A 16,328-nucleotide genomic window follows, 5' to 3' on the forward strand; every position below is an offset into this window, starting at 1 on the left:
CCGAGTCTTTCCTCTCTGTTCTGTCTGTCTGTCTGAACTCAGGAGCTGCCCCAACTTCCCCTCACAGCAGCGGCTCTGGATCTAGGAGATTTCTCCCAGGGCAGCACTGGACGCAGCTTATGATCCTCTTAATCTTTACTGTCTCCACAGGGGATCAACCAGCCACACCTGCAGCGTCACCAAGGTGCCCACTGAGCCGGTCGATCTTGCTGCCCCCACACCAGCCCCCAGGCTGCCCAGGGTCCCCTGGTCCCTTCCGCTCTGTGCCCTCAACCTGCTTGCCGTTCAGTGCCAAATCTTGAAGGGAAGTGTGGACTCCAGGTCCCCTAGGACTTTAAACCTCTTGGAGCTGCTTGGCATGTGTCTGGGAGCAAGTGTGTGTCTGGGAGGTGTGTGTGCGTCTCTGTGTCTGTATGCTTCCATGTGGGTGGCACTCACTGTGGCTCCAGCTTTCCACCCTCATGGTTCCCACCCAAGCCCTCGATAAGGGACTGCTTACGGCCCAGAATTTGAGGGTCTCGGGCCCCCTAGAAGGGGGCTCTCCACACGTCCAGCACAGAGGTGGCTCCCGTCACGCATGGGAATGGCTCTAATGCAGGGTCTGAGGCTGGCCTAGAGGCAGGGAGGCCTGAGGCCCAAGGTGGAGAGTCTCCTTCAGGTCTGTGAGGAGCAGAAGAGGAGCCGTAAACATTTTCCTCACCCTCCCGGGGAGCAGGGCCTGCAGGATGGGAGGTGTGAAGACACAGCTCCTGAGCCTGGCAATGGCGTCTCGGGTGGCCTCTCCTCCTTTCCGACTTGGCCTCACGGTCCTAGGCAGGCTGGCCTCCCTGCTGTCCCCAGATCCAGGCTTCCCAGCTCGAGCCCAGTGTGGTTCTGAGGTGAGGAGATGGAAGGAGGGGTCTGCGCCTCTGTGAACCAAGCCTGGGGTTCAGAAGGAGCGTGGAGAGAGCCCAGACAGAGCCAGATGTAACCCCGGCTCCCGCACAGGCCAGCCATACGTCCCTGAGCGAGGGGTCTAGGCTTTCTGAGCTTCAGATTCCTCGTCTGTGAAAACAGGTGACAAAACTACCTGTCTTGCAGTGTAGTGGGGAAACCAAGAGAATTCCCAACGTGTTTCAGTGCCTGGTACTCAATAAGAGCATAATAAATGATGGGGGCTGTTATTATTATGATTTCTCTGAGGAGGTCACAGAGCAATCCCCAGGAAATAGCCTTTTCTGTCCCCTGTCCCCACGTCCATTCTTGCCTCCTTCCTGGGATAGAGCAGAGAGCCCTGCATTGGTCTGGAGGGGACCACCCATCCTCAGCAGACCTGCTCACCTCTGGGGCTTAGAGCCCAAGGGGAAGGGGGACAGTGAGAAGTTTCTGGAAGGATCATGGAGTGAAGGGGATGGGGGCAGGGGGGCGGGGCCCTTATGTATGTGGGGTTAACCCTCACTGTGACAGAGAAGCACTACTGGGGATTTGGGAAGTCAGCTCGAGGGGCTTTGCAGGGTAATCCGCTTTCCCAGGCCTCAGAAGATCGAGGCCACCAGGCCAAGGCCCCACACCTGACCTCCTCTGCCTCTGTGCTCACCTGCACCCCTTCCTGGCAGGCAGCCCTCAGGGCCCTCTACTGCACAGTCCGCAGCTCCACCTAACCTCCAAAGCCAGGGGCATCTCCCTTGAACTTGATTGACCGGTCTCTCCTTTGGGAAGCTTGTCTCTCCCACTCCGGAGCATGTCTTTACCATCGCCCTCCGCACCCTGAATGGTCATCACTCAGGGTGCCCCAAAGCACGCCCCAGCCGACCTTTTCACCTTGTCCTTGGGTGATGATCTCGCATGCCTGTGCAGCTTCCACGACCCCATCACACCTGCCTGGATCTGGGCCAGAGCTTCCACCCACAGACCCACTCAGAGTTCAGGTGTGGAGACCGACTCCACACGCCCCAACAGGCTCATACCTGGCTCGTCCACAGAGACAGTCACCGAAGGTCCTGGATTGAGGGCCTGCCCTGATCAGGCATGCGCAGGGAGGAAAGCACCCTAGGCTGAGCTGAGGACCTTTGACCCTGGAGGTCGGGGCCAAGGAAGAGCCCCTGGGAAAATCAGGACAGCGTGGGGCATGGGGGCCAGGGAAGGGGAGGATTCGAGGGTGGAGCCATCCATCCACCAGGCCAAGTGTCCTGTGATGTTTTTGCACCAGCTCTAGTGAGAAGGAGACAGCGAGCAAGAAGAGTGCTTGCACAAATGCTTGCAATATCCTATCCAACACTCACAGCAACCTTCAACCCAGAGGTGAGGAAACTGAGTCTCAGAGAGGTTAAGCAAACTGCTTCAGGCCACACAGCTGCAGAATGGTAGAGGAGCCTGGGGAAGGAGACAGGGCTCTCAAACCGGTGTCAGGTCCCCACACTCCTGCTTTCCACCATGGTGCTCTCCAAGGAGACCGAGCGTCTCTTTGGCTTTAGCTGGCGCTCACGACGAGCGAGCGCTCTTCCCAGGAGAGGGAGAGCGGACCACCCTGGGCGGGAGAGAGAAACTCCAGGGCCGGATCTTGTCCTCACCAACACTGATGAGCAATAATGACCAACCGCAGGTCGTCTTTCCCTCCTCGGTCGGTCGATGGAAGATTCCAGGGATGGGGTTTGGAGCCTCAGGTCAGCCAGGCATGTGAATGACAAGGTGCCTAAAGGACACTGGCTTATTTTTAACTTGTCTTTGCTTTCCTTGTATTCCGTAGCGGGTATGTATTACTTAGAATGGAAAAAATAAATCCATCAGAATAAAAGATACTAGCAATGTTTGACGTGCCTGTTCTTAACACTGTGTTGACACCTCACATTATTCTGGTTTCGGGCTGGCTCCTCCGTCACCCTGGCCCTCCGTTCTTCGGGTTCTTTAGCGGGTCGGCCCCAGCCGGAGCCAGGACTGTGCTGGGGGAAGGGTGGGGGAAGGATGACAGCCCAGCGGGGCTGGGGGCAGGGGCTCTCTCCCGATTTGTGACCACCAGCTGCTGGGGCAGACGCCAAAGGATTACCCGGCCCAAAGCCTTGAATCTGCTGACGAAGCTGCCAGAGGCCACCTTATCACTAATACAATTATTCCCCCAGGGAACAGGTCAGCAACTTCCTTCTGACTCCCTGGAGGTCTGGGGCAGGTGGGGAGGGGGTGAATGGTAAAGGCCGCGGAACTGACTTTCCTCTGGCAGGTAAAGCCCCCTGCCCCAGCCTGTCTAGGGCCTGCCATACCCTGTGTCACTGAGAGATGACCCGGACGTAGTCAGGAGGACGAGTGGCTTCTGGGATGAGGTCTGGTTGGCTGGGCTGAACACCACGGTTCCAGGAGCCACGGGCTTCTGGTTTGGGGCAAGCTGCGCTCATGGCATTTGGTCCTGGGACCATGTTTCCTGGGAGTTTTCAAAAATTCTCTTTATTCCCCCACCCATGCGTCTTCATGACCTCAGAGAAGGGATAGCTAGTGATGTGTTCAGAGGCTCAGGAACTCAGGACGCCAGTTCCACTTCCAGGAAACTATCCCTTGGAAAATTTCACGAAGATTTAATTGTGGGGCTGTTCCCTGCGGCAACTGTCGTAAAACACCCCTCTGGAGACAACTGGCCGAATACAGTCTGCTCCATCCTGACAGCGGAATGCTGAGCGGCCTTTGCAAATGGTCACGTTTCTATATTCATTTACATGGAAATATGCCCAGTGTTTCAACTTGAAAGCCAGCTACAAAACAGCATGCACAGTTTGATTTCATGTGTATCGGGGGAATTTCTGGCCAAAGATCACGAGACTCCTTTCTCGTTGTTAGGACCTAAATTCGTCAATAGTTTGTTTTTCTAGAGCAGTGAGCGCAAGATTCAGGCCTTGGAGAGGCAGACACCAGCAGGACCGCTTGTCAACAAAGCCTCTTTCTTTTCTTTTCAAGATAACATTTAGAAATGATCAGATAGTTCTCCCAGCCTTTGGCTTGTGAAGTGCTTCTCCCAGAATCGTTTTAGAGGTCCGAGCAGAAGTGGAGAGGCTCCCTCTTCCGTCCCAGGGGAGCAGACAAAAGGCGGTCTGTCCAGGACGCGTCTGATCTGCAGCTCCAGCTAGGGGTGACCCCTTCCTCTGTCCCTGATGACCGGAGGTGAAGGATGCCTGTTTAACTTCTCCCCCCGGCTGCTGTGAGAGGTGGGCTTCTCCCGTCTCTAGCAGAGCTATTATAAAGATGCCACAAGCAGAACTTCTCGCCACAAAACAGAAGTCTGGCTGTTTTGTTTGAATGTTTAATAATGAACATGTATTACAATTAGAAGCAAGGTAAAGCTCTTTTCATTAAAAGAAAAAAGGAATGGCTAATTTGAAATAAATACTAATACTACCACTAACAATAATTAATAATAATAGGAAGTACGAAGAAATTGTTCAGCATTTCTATGTGTAAGAATGAAATGCTTCTCAGGCCCTCGATTTCGCTCCCTCATTACTGGAGGGGAAGGTTAAAATCTTGAACAGCAGGTTGGGCCTGAGCCCTGCCTCATCAGACAGCTACAGGTGGGTGCAGCCTGGTCCTGGAGGCGCCCTTTCTCTGTCTACACCTGCTTTAGCCCCATCCATGCTGTGCTGGGGAGGCACTGGAGGCTCCCTGCCCGGGCAGGGGCAAGTGGGCTGGGGAGAGCTCTTGGAAAACCAGTACAAAAGTATTTTAAAAGTTTAACAAGAGCTCAAACCATACCAGTGTATTCTAGCTGACTGACTCCTGGTTCTAATATTTATCATCTCCGAGAAATGAAACAACCTAACACAGGGGTTTTCAACTTGGGCCCTATTGACGTTTGAGCCAGAAAATTCTTTGTCGTGGGGGCTGTTCTGTGCGTTGTAGGGCATTTAGCAGCACCCCTGGCCTCTCCCCACTAGATGCCAGTGGTGTCCCCTTCTCCCCAGTTGAGACAATCAAAAATGTCTCCAGACATTGCCAAAAATGTCCCCCGAGGGGCAAACTTGTTCTTGGTTGAGAATCACTGGGTCTAAGCCATGTTATTTCCTGCTTTCCTGGAGACAGTTCGCCAAGTCTGTTTTTACAGATGCAGGAAGCACAGCCCAAGACAAATGTCCATGAGGAGCCCCAGGCCGTCGGGCATGTAACATTATCTTCGGTATGCAGACTCAAGAACTATCTGGAAGGACGCTCAAAGTGTTGACAGGTTTCTCTGGAGGAGAATTTTACTATTTCATTTTCTTCTTTATATTTGTCTGTGTTGTTTGAATGTTTAATAGTGAACATGTATTGTAAGTGTAATCAAGATAAGGCTTTTCGTGTTTTTAAAAGAGACCAGCTAATTTGAAATAAATATGACCTGTAATAATAACAAAAATGGGAACTCTTTATTAAGAAATTGTTGTGTAGCAGCCAGAGTTCTAAGTGTTTTTATGTGTGAACTTTTTAAATCCTCCCAATAGCACCATCAGACTGATGTTATTGCTCTTGTCCTCTGGTTACAAAACAAGAATGACAGAGAGGTTTAGCGACTCATCTAATGTCACACAGCTAGTAGGAGATAGAGCTGGGATTCAAACCCAGGCAGATAAAGTGGTTATTTTAGGAGAATGTGTCTGCCCAAGGGTAAGGGGGAAAAAAACGGGAATATCGTTATTTCCAAAAAAAAAAAAAAAAAAAAACCCAAACAAACAAACCCCAAAACAAAAACCATCCTCATACATTTAATAAAGAGAATCTCCTCCAAGACACATTCTGTCTCCAGGTAAGTTGAAAGAATAAAGTAGATATGCTGGGCTATGGAAAGTCACTTTGAATTGGCACTTCTGTTCCCAGCTTTTCTATGGGATGCAGAGTCTTAGATTCAAACTATAATAAAAATCAAAGAGGAAAGTGAAAGAATTATTCTACAGGGAAGGTCTTTTTTTTTCTATGTTTGCTTTTAATACGATGGCTGGGGGGCGGGGGGGGGGCTTCACTTGGTATGACGACATGACTAGTAGTGCGCATGCGTGAAGGTGTGTTTTTGTGTGTGTGTGTGTGTGTGTGTGTGTGTGTGTGTGTATAGAATCCGGCCCTTCTGTGACAAAGGCAGGCTGAGATTTGCTATATGGATGCAAAGATGCTGTCTCTCCCCGTGTCTGTTGTGGTTTATTCTTGAGGTCCCAGACAACGTCATGACAGCCGCACAAGCTTCTAGAAATTTCCCCCAAAACAACTCTTCAGACGAGCAGCTGTTCAAATGTAAACTTGGCACATTTTCCTTCTTGACTTTTGATATGGACGGAAGCTGTATTTTCTGACCTTAGCTATATTTATTAATTGGTGAAAATGCTAAATTGAGGTAATAAATATCCAGTGTCTCTCCACAGAGATGAAGGAGGTATTCTTTAGAATGGCAATCATAGAAAATGCATACGCTCCACGCAATTCTCCCTACGATGTCATGGTACAGGAGGGGTCCCGGAGTAACTGGCCGCTGCCCAACTTGTCAGCTGGGCCGCGAAGGTCTCCTGGGTCCCTGAACACAGCACATTCCCTCACAGCCCGTGGTCTTTGCATATGCTGTTCTGGCTCCCCAGTTATCTCCGAAGGGGTTTCAAAGACCTGCCCTTTAGCAGAATTTCTTACACAGACACTACAACGTGATATGTCAAGATGTTGCTTTCAGTCATCATGCATTGGAAATAGCTCAATATATATATTTTAATATAACAAATTATGGCACTTTTCCAAAATGGCTCTTTGCCACTGGAAGGGGTTATATGGAAAAATGTTATGATGAAATAGCAAGCGACAAAATGCCACAAACACTAAGGCATTTGTGAACAAAACTAAGCTAGTTCTGCTAAGTCAGAGGCATTCTGGTTATTAAATTTAATATATTTAAAATTTTAATATAACATAGCATTTAATAGAAATTAGCGTTATTTTACTGAGCTTTTATGTTGTCATACTGTTTCTTCAGCATGCTTATCTATTTATTTGATTGTCTATTTCCAAAGGTAATTTCTTTAAAAACATTTTTTTAATGTTTATTTTTGAGAGAGAGAGACAGAGAGAGTGAGTGGGGTGGGGCAGACAGAGAGGGAGACACAGAATCCAAAGGAGGTTCCAGGCCCTGAGCTGTTAGCACAGAGCCCGATGCAGGGCTCGAACTCATGAACCATGAGATCATGATCTGAGCCAAAGTCGGACACTGAAGTGACTGAGCTACCCAGGCACCCTCAAAGGTAATTTCTAACGAAGGCTGTGATCTATCATTTTGTTCCCAGACACAATTTCAAGGTGAGATTTCTGAATAAGACACTGAAATTTAAAATAACTTTTCTGGAAGTCTGAACTTATTTCAAAAATAAAATGTTAAAAAACACATATGTTAAGGACTTGTTTTAAATGTAGCTTATTATGACAGGGGTATCGTGCTTATGCTTAATGAAAAAGCACCTTGGTCTGTTAGAAGCTATCCCAAAGTATTTACTGGTGAAGTGATTCAATGTGTTGGGCTTGCTTTTTAAAAAATATAGCACAAAAACTTTGTTTCATAAACGAGTGAACGGAAGGAGGAAGTGTGTCAAGGCAGAACAACTAAAGTTGATGGTTGCTGATGTGGGAGATGGGTCTATGGTATTTCGTTGAACTATTATCTATAATTTTGTCTATGATGGACGTTTTATATAATAAAAAGTTAATCTAAAAACATACACACACATTTTTCAACACGAAAAATGAAACAAAAAAATGTGGTTGATGGCTTTGGACATACCCTCCAGCCTAAATCTTTGCTTTCTCCCTTTGCTTCCACCACTCCCACCCTAAATCTGTCTTCACTGACCCTTTCGATCTCGCTATGTAGTTTTGAGGAGCTAAGTTGAATGGGGTGACGCCATAGAGGAAAATTCCAGGTGCTGGCTTTGGATGAGGTTGGCTATTACACGCATCAGCGCCCCCTCCTGGAAGGGGAAAAAGGCAGCGGTACCCTTGAGCTTTCTCACTGCGTCAGAGTGCCTGGCTTTAAAAAGAAAAAAATATTGGGGCACCTGGGTGGCTCAGTCGGCTGGGTGTCCAACTTCAGCTCAGGTCATGATCTCACTGCTCGTGAGTTTGAGCCCCGCATCGGGCTCTGTGCTAAGAGCTTGGACCCTGGAGCCTCCTGCAGATTCTATCTCTGTGTACCTTCCTTGCTCGCTCTCTGTCTCTGTCTCTGTCTCTCAAAAAAAAAAAAAAAAAAAAAAAAAAAGAAACAAACATAAAAAAATTAAAAAGAAAAAATATTATGGTGCAAGTTTGATTATTTATGTATTCATTATTAAATTTTTTCCAGCTTCGTTAAGGAATAACTGACATATAACATTATGTAAGTTTAAGGTGTACCACTGTTGATTTGATACACTTATGTCTTGTGAAATGGTTACCACAGTAGTGTTAATGCCTCCATCACCTCACATAAGGACCACTGCTTTTCTGTGATGAGAACATTTGAGATTTATTCTCCTGGTCTTATAACTGGAGGTTTGTACCCGTTGACCAACATCTACCCTCTCCCTCGTCCTCTAGCTGACCCTTCCTCACACTTTGAGACACAGCTCCAATCCTCTTCTCAGACCAGACTCTCTAACATCTCTCCCCACATCCCAGTCACAATCAGAAATAAGGAGAGCTTGGGTGGCTTTGTCGGTTGAGTGACTCTTGGTTTCAGCTCAGGTCATGGTCGTGGGATCAACGATCCTAGGGTTGTGAGGTCAAGCCCCACGTTGGGCTGAGCATGGGGCCTGCTTAAGATTCTCCCCACCCTCCCTCTGAAGTAAATATATTTAAAAAAAAGAGAGAGAGAGAGAAAGAAAAAGAAACTATTCTAGTCATCTATTTGTTCAATTAGTGTCTGTCTCCTTCAACCAGAATGTAAGCTTTATGAGACCAGAAATCTCGTCTATCTTGCTTAAGGGTTTGACACATGGAAGGAATCTGATAATTATCTGCTGAACGGCCGACCGGATGCATCAGTGAAAGCTTCCCCTATCTCTCTGGCAGAGTTTGCTGTTCCTTTCAGGTATAGGACAATGGTTTTCAAGGTGTGCTGAGTAAAGGGGCTGGCAAGGGTGAGCCCTTCTGTGACTTCAACCAGAACACCTCCAGATTTGTGTCTTATAATTGGTAGAAATCAGTTTGAAGAAAGGTTTCTTCCTAAAAAGTGACCAGAGGATTGCAAGTAACCTCAGGTAAGATACTCTGTTAGCTGTGTGGCCTTGGACAAACCTCTTAGCTTCTCTGGGCTGTTATAATAAAGCAATAGCGGTGTTCATAAACCTTACCTGTTTGCAGACAGGAAACTGAATTAGAACACTTTCCAAGTCCTCTCCCAGATCCGCGATGGTAGCAGTAGTCAAAATATTAGAGGCAGCTCAATCTACTTGCAATAACCAGAAAGACCACAAGATGGAGGTGTTACTCCATGAGAAAAGCTTTTCCTGCTCCCTGGAATGTTTCACTTCCCAAATTCTAGCAGGAGCGAGAGATTTGGGAATTTCTTCTTTGAAATTACAGAAAAGAAGAAAAAGCAATCATTAGCACTCTCAACTTCAGGCAGAGGATTTAAAATCTTTTAGCGATGAATCCTGGCAGTTACCCAGTGTGGAATGCAAAGTTTTGTTCTACCAAAGCATCCAAGAGGAGCTTCTGCTATGGAGGAATGAGCTAAATTTGGTTCCTCTGTGTTTCAGAGGCAATCACCTCAAGGGCCAGATTACCAGAGTCTGGGAGGCACTGAGCAGGAAGGACATTTTCTGCATTAAGGTTTTGGCAGGAATCTTTGTCGTGTCATGCCGTATTGGTAGGAAAAGGAAGGGTGAAAGCACCAGATTAGGCAAAAACACAGTTGATCCAAGAGGACACGTCTCACTCAGCAGACTCTGGGGCGGAGGCGGGATGATGTGGAGGAGACTAGAGTGTTGACTGCTTGCTGCCGTGGAGACAGGGAAGCTGGAAGGGTGCTCAGAACAGGTTCGGAAGAAGGCGATGATTGACATCCCCTGGGAGAGGGTCTGCGCGAGAATGAAGAGTGGAAGTGAGCCTGTAGATCTGCCTGTTGTTTCCCCCAGAATGTGGTCATCAGAATAAATGAACTGAACATTCCTGAATCCAGGCCGGACCCACCTGTCAGGCCTGCTTGTGGATGGAGGAGGCTTGGTGACCTTCATGCGGAGACCTGGGCGCGTCTGCTACCTTGCCGGCTCTCCCACGTGCCTCCTGCAGCTGGGGAGCACCCCCTCCCCACCCCCCCACCTTCCCGAGGGCCCGGCCAGAGAAGGAGCACCAAGGCTGCTTGGAGTCACCCCAACCTCCAGGCTGCTTGCGCTCAAGTAACGTGCAGACAGCTTTTTATTTTATTTTTAAAATGTTTATTTATTTAGGGGCACCTGGGTGGCTCAGTCGGTTAAGCAGCCAACTTTGGCTCAGGTCATGATCTCGCGGTCTGTGAGTTCGAGCCCCGCGTTGGGCTCTGTGCTGACAGCTCAGAGCCTGGAGCCTGTTTCCGATTCTGTGTCTCCCTCTCTCTGACCCTCCCCCGTTCATGCTCTGTCTCTCTCTGTCTCAAAAATAAATACACATTAAAAAAAATTTTTTTAATGTGTATTTATTTACTTTGAGAGACAGTGTGAGCAGGAGAGGGGCAGAGAGAGAGAGAGACAGGAGAGAGACTCCCAAGAGAGAGAGCCCCAACACGGGGCCCGATCCCACAAACCATGAGATCACAACCTGAGCTGAAATCAAGAGTGGGACGCCTCACCAAGCCACCCAGCGGCCCCTAAACAACTTTTCAACGGAACGTCATTGTTTCCCTAACCTCCAGTGTTAGGTGTGTTAGGTATTTGATTCATCAAATAACCTCATGTTTTATTATAATGCTATAAAAATTGAACTAAGTGGAAGGATAGAACTCTTAAAGAACTGTATAATCAAAATGAAACTGCTAATTACGTGAAAACACTGTTGCGAGCACACAGAATTAAAAGCAACAACACGGATAGGACGGATGATGCTTTGCTGGGACCCAGCGGCCGCTCAGGACGTAGAAAGAGGAACCAAGTGTATGATGGAGATTCTTTTGGGTTTGGCGTGGCTTGTCCAAGGAACTCGCTGCACTGCTGCGGGTCTTTTGCCTCAAATGGCAGGTCTTTGACACACTCTGTCCTTTGCTTTGTGGACATCCACTCTTTCACACCAAATATGACCCCTTATTAGCTCCGCTCATGACAATTAAAGCAATAGCACCTGGTCCCAGTGCTGGACCCAATGGCAGTGTTGGACTGGAGGGAGTCAATCAGACGATGGAGTATTTGTACGTGCCTATTTTTTTATTATTAACTTTTTTAATGTTTATTTATTTTTGACAGAGAGTGTGGATGGGGGCAGGGGCAGAGAGAGGGAGACAGAATGTGGAGCAGGCTCCAGGCTCTGATCTGTCAGCACAGAGCCCGATGCTGGGCTCGAACTCACGAACCGTGAGATCATGACCTGAGCTGAAGTCCGACGCTGAATGGACTGAGCCACCCAGGTGCCCTGGTACGTGCCTGTTTTTAGAAGATTATTATTAACATAAAAACACAAAATGAAAAATTTACTATTGGAAACACTCCTGAAAAAAAACAATCACCATTTAATTAAGTTCTCTCCCCAGGATGAATTCCCAGTCATGGGATTAAGTGAAAGGGTGTGGTCAGCGTTGTGGCTCTTGTTACATTGTGTCAGTGGACTTCCTTAAATCAACATTTGCAGTGAAATGGTATTTCTCAGCTTGCCTCAGAGGCTGATGGTTTAACCCAGGAAAATAAGCGTTTGGGGCACAGTTAACGCACATGCACAGCTCGTGTCAGGCTGGGGACCTCACTCGAACCCCGTCACTCCTCCCCACAAATGCCTGATTGGCTTCTTCTCTCACCCAGGGTGAAACCAGGGCCCCCAGGGCACCTGACCTCATCTCCTGCTCCCCAAGTTCTCCCACTGCCTGCTTTGTGCTCTCCTGGAGGCAGAGCTCTTGCATGTTCCTCTGCCTGGAACATCCTTACCCAGGTAGCCACGGGGTGGGCTGGCTCCTGCACCCCCTAACCATCCCCTTTAAAATAGTACCTCCCGCCCATCCCTCCCGCTCCCCATCCATCTTCCCAGCTTTGCTGACATATCACTATCTGGCATGCCACACATCAGTTACCTGTTTACGTCTTTTTTCTGCCTCCCCGGTGAGCATGTAACCTCTCTGAGGTCTTATTCCACTTGGTATACTGCTACATATTCAGCCCCTAGCAGAGTATCAGGCAAAGAGTAGGTGCTCAATAAATATTTGTTGAATGAGTGAATGAATGACTGTCATGACTGGGGAGGCATAAAGGCAAATGATAGAAAGTTAATTTCACAAAAATGAACTATTGGGACCTCATCAAAATAAAAATCTTCTGCACAGCGAAGGAAACAATCAGCAAAACTAAAAGGCAACTGACGGAATGGGAGAAGATATTTACAAATGACATATCAGATAAAGGGTTAGTATCCAAAATCTACAAAGAACTTATCAAACTCAAAGCCCAAAAAACAAATAATCCAGTGAAGAAATGGGCAAAAGACTGGAATAGACTCTTTTCCAAAGAAGACATCCAGATGGCCAACCAACACATGAAAAAATGCTCAACATCACTTATTATCCAGGAAATACAAATCAAAACCACCATGAGATATCCCCTCACACCTGTCAGAATGGCTAACATCAACAATTCAGGCGACAACAGATGTTGGCGAGGATGCAGAGAAAGAGGATCCCTTTTGCACTGCTGGTGGGAATGCAAACTGGTGCAGCCACTCTGGAAAACAGTATGGAGGTTCCTCAAAAAATTAAAAATAGAACTACCCTATAACCCAGCAATCACACTACTAGGCATTTATCCAAGGGATATGGGTGTGCTGTTTCAAAGAGGCACGTGCACCCCAATGTTTATAGCAACACTATCTACAATAGCCAAAGTATGGAAAGAGCCCAAATGTCCATCGATGGACGAATGGATAAAGAAGATGTGGTATATATATATATATATATATATATATATATATATATATAATGGAGTATTACTTGGCAATCAAAAAGAATGAAATCTTGCCATTTGCAACTAGTGGATGGAACTAGAGGGTATTATGCTAAGCAAAATTAGTCAGAGAAAGACAAATATCACATGACTTCACTCATACGAAGACTTTAAGAGACAAAACAGACGAACATAAGGGAAGGGAAACAAAAATAATATAAAAACAGGGAGGGGGACAAAACAGAAGAGACTCATAAATATGGAGAGCAAACTGAGGGTTACTGGAGCGGTTGTGGGAGGGGGGATGGGCTAAATGGATAAGGACACTAAGGAATCGACCCCTGAAATCACTGTTGCACTACATGCTAACTAACTTGGATGTAAATTAAAAGAATAAAATAAAATTAAAATTAAAAAAAAAAAGTGAACTTCAGGGCGCCTGGGTGGCCCAGTTGGTTGAGCATCTGGCTCTTGATTTCAGCTCAGGTCATGATCCCAGGGTCATGGAATCGAGCTTTGCTTTGGGTTCCACACGGAGTGTGGAGCCTGTTTAAGATTCTTTCTCCCTTTCTCCCTCTGCTCCTCTCCCCCTCTCATGTGTTCTCCCTCTCTCTCTCTCAGATAAAAAAAAAAGTGAATTCCAAGGGAGAATGCTTGAGTTCTGAGGTCAGGAACAGGTTGAGGGGTCTGCCTATGTCCCTTCCCTTGAATCTGGGTAGGCCTGTGGCAGGCTTTAACCACCAGAAAGAGGCAAGAGTGATGCCTAGCACAAGTCCAGGCCTTAAGAGACCTGGCAGCTTTCTCTTTATCTTGTAGGCTCTTCCTTCTCCACCTGCCACATTCGAGAAGCCCAAGTCCCTGTGGACATCACCCGGAGAAGGAGCCATCCTCAGTGGGCCCTGAATTCCTGACCCACGGAATTGTGAGAAATAAGAAAATAGTTGCTGTTCGAAGCCACTGAGTTTTGGGGATAGTCTGTTACACGGCAACAGATAAGACAAACAGGGTCATTACCTGAGAGTGTAAATGGGGTGTGAGGGGCGCCAGAGTCCGAGCTCACGTGAGCCGCGGGGCAAAGATGACAGAAGTCAGGCCCCTCCAGGACTCAGGTGAGGAGCCAAGAATTCTGTCTTGACTGGGTGAGAGTAGAGGCTGATTGAGGGTGTCGAGTTCAGGTCGATTTGATCTTTTGTGTCTCACTGCTGTGCCCCTCGGACCCTGGCTGGCCTCCAAACAGGACTGACTCTGGGCTTAGAAAAACAAATGTTTGGAATCCACTCGGGAAAGCAGGACAGAGAAGAAGTGCTTCCTTGGAGGCAATGGTGTGTGTGTGTGTGTGTCTTTGTGTGTAACTGTCAGAGAAGCATGTCCCTGGGCTCTCCACCTGGAGCCAGAGAATCTTTGTGAAGCCAAGGTCATCAGCAACAACCTCTGTGACGCACACCACACGCTCAGGGAGTAAGTTCTGGCCCACGTTTAGTTTTAAAGGGACTTTCGTCTCGCAGATGCGTTTATGCAATTCTTGCGGAGGGACAGTGCCACGCGGAGGAACAAGCACAAACAATGAAGGTTAGATGGACCTGGGTTCGAATTCCTCAGCCACCAGGAGCAGTGTGATGGTGAGTAAATTTCCTAAACTGGTGAGACCTGGCTTCCCCAGCTGTAAAATGGAGAGAATAGTACCCAGCTGTCAGGATGGCTCCACGTATTAAATACTGCCTCGCGGAGGAGGTTGTTGCATCCACATGACTCCTGAAACAGAATGCTACCGGCACCAGTGACAGTCACAACAAAGTTTATTACGAGAGGCAAGGCTGACCGATCGGGACCAACACTCTTGGTGAGAGTGCGGCCCCGAACAGCCGGGGTACAGAGTTTTCATGGCCGATCACATCATTTTATCATCACCTGGGAACAGAACAGAACAAACAGTTCCCAGACGAGTTAGAAACAGTTGCTGGATGGGGTGATTATTTTAGACTTTTTGCCGCTAAGTTGCAACCAGTGGATCTCCTTGACCTTGCCTCTGATGCTCTTTTCTTTGAGCTTTTGTTTCCTTCATTGGCGAAGCCTGATTTACAACAGTATGAAGCATAATTTACAAGAGTAAAGCAAGGCTGTTATCTCTTGACCTTCAGTGTCAGAACAAGCTGTTATTTTTCAAGATGCACGTTAGCCTTACGCTACAATTTAACCCTTACAAGGCTAAGCGTGAGTTCCCTGCCAGTTATTAAGTAGAGCCCACACAGTAATACCTGTTACGGCTCTTAGAAAGCTGAGAGCCAAATCTGATGTCCGTTTATTTGCAGCTCGTTGCAGAAGCCTGGCCGCATCCACTCCGTCCTAACCCTGTGGGCGCCTCCCTATCTGCAAATGTTCCAGGTTGCACAGCATTTTGTAAAGTCCACGGGACTGATGTAACCCCAGTGTCCAAAGCAGTGCTTGGCGCACAGTGTGTGCTCAGGAAGTACTTGTTGAATAAACGAGATGGACAGCCTAAGCCCATTTGAAGGAGTAGCCCTCTAACAGGCGAGAGATGAGCCGAGGCTGTGTGTTTGAACTTCTATCACTACCGTCTGGAAGTCGGCACTCGCTAAGGGCGGACATCTTTGGTGGCCTCATCCATGTTTGGCCCCTCCTGCGTCTCTGCTCACAGAATCGCAATTGTGCCCAGAGCAGCGGTGTGTCCAGCCCCCGGTGGTGGATCCTGACTGGTCCACACTAGTCATGACGACCCTCCATCTTCCCAGCCTCCTTTGTGGCTAGGAATGGCCATGGAGCCTGTTTTGGCCAATGAGACCAAAGTGGAAGCCTATTGGTTATGGGAAGGGTTTCTGGGAAAGTGTTAGCTTTCTTGGTAGATGGAGGCCAATGCAATTGCACCTGTCCTTCCTCCTTCCTCCGCTGAAGGTGGATGTGATTGCTGGAGCAGGAGAAGCTGTCTTGTAACCATGAGCAAGAGGCCAAGAGAACTGCAAAGAAGCTCTGAAACTTTTTATAACTTCTTGTTATAAAACAAAAACAATTCCCCAAGTCAGTATAGTCAGGTTTTCTTTTACATGTGGCCAAAGAATGCCCAAATGATACACAGGTTGTCTGGTTGAAAAAACTGAGTCATGTATGACACATGAGCACGAAGGCTTAAAAGAGTTTCGGAGCCCTTACGTGTCCTTGATTGAAGGGGTAAACTGGTAGATTAAGTCCAAGAAACTGAATTTTATAGAAGACTTTTATAAAGAGTGTCAGGAGTCATGTGCTCAGCTTGTCAATAAAAACAAGAAAATC

The 16,328-nt window shown here is 47.6% G+C and overlaps 1 long non-coding RNA gene across 1 annotated transcript; it reads left to right on the forward strand.

Annotated features, from left to right (window-relative positions):
• The first annotated feature begins 13,100 nt into the window (after nucleotides 1-13,100).
• LOC128316194 (uncharacterized) lies at nucleotides 13,101-16,328 on the forward strand. Its single transcript, XR_008299785.1, has 4 exons — nucleotides 13,101-13,709; nucleotides 13,860-14,049; nucleotides 14,549-14,662; nucleotides 15,353-16,328. It is a non-coding gene; the product is annotated as an uncharacterized LOC128316194 (long non-coding RNA).

The sequence above is a fragment of the Acinonyx jubatus genome, chromosome B3 (genome assembly GCF_027475565.1).
Source record: "Acinonyx jubatus isolate Ajub_Pintada_27869175 chromosome B3, VMU_Ajub_asm_v1.0, whole genome shotgun sequence".
NCBI lineage: Eukaryota > Metazoa > Chordata > Mammalia > Carnivora > Felidae > Acinonyx > Acinonyx jubatus.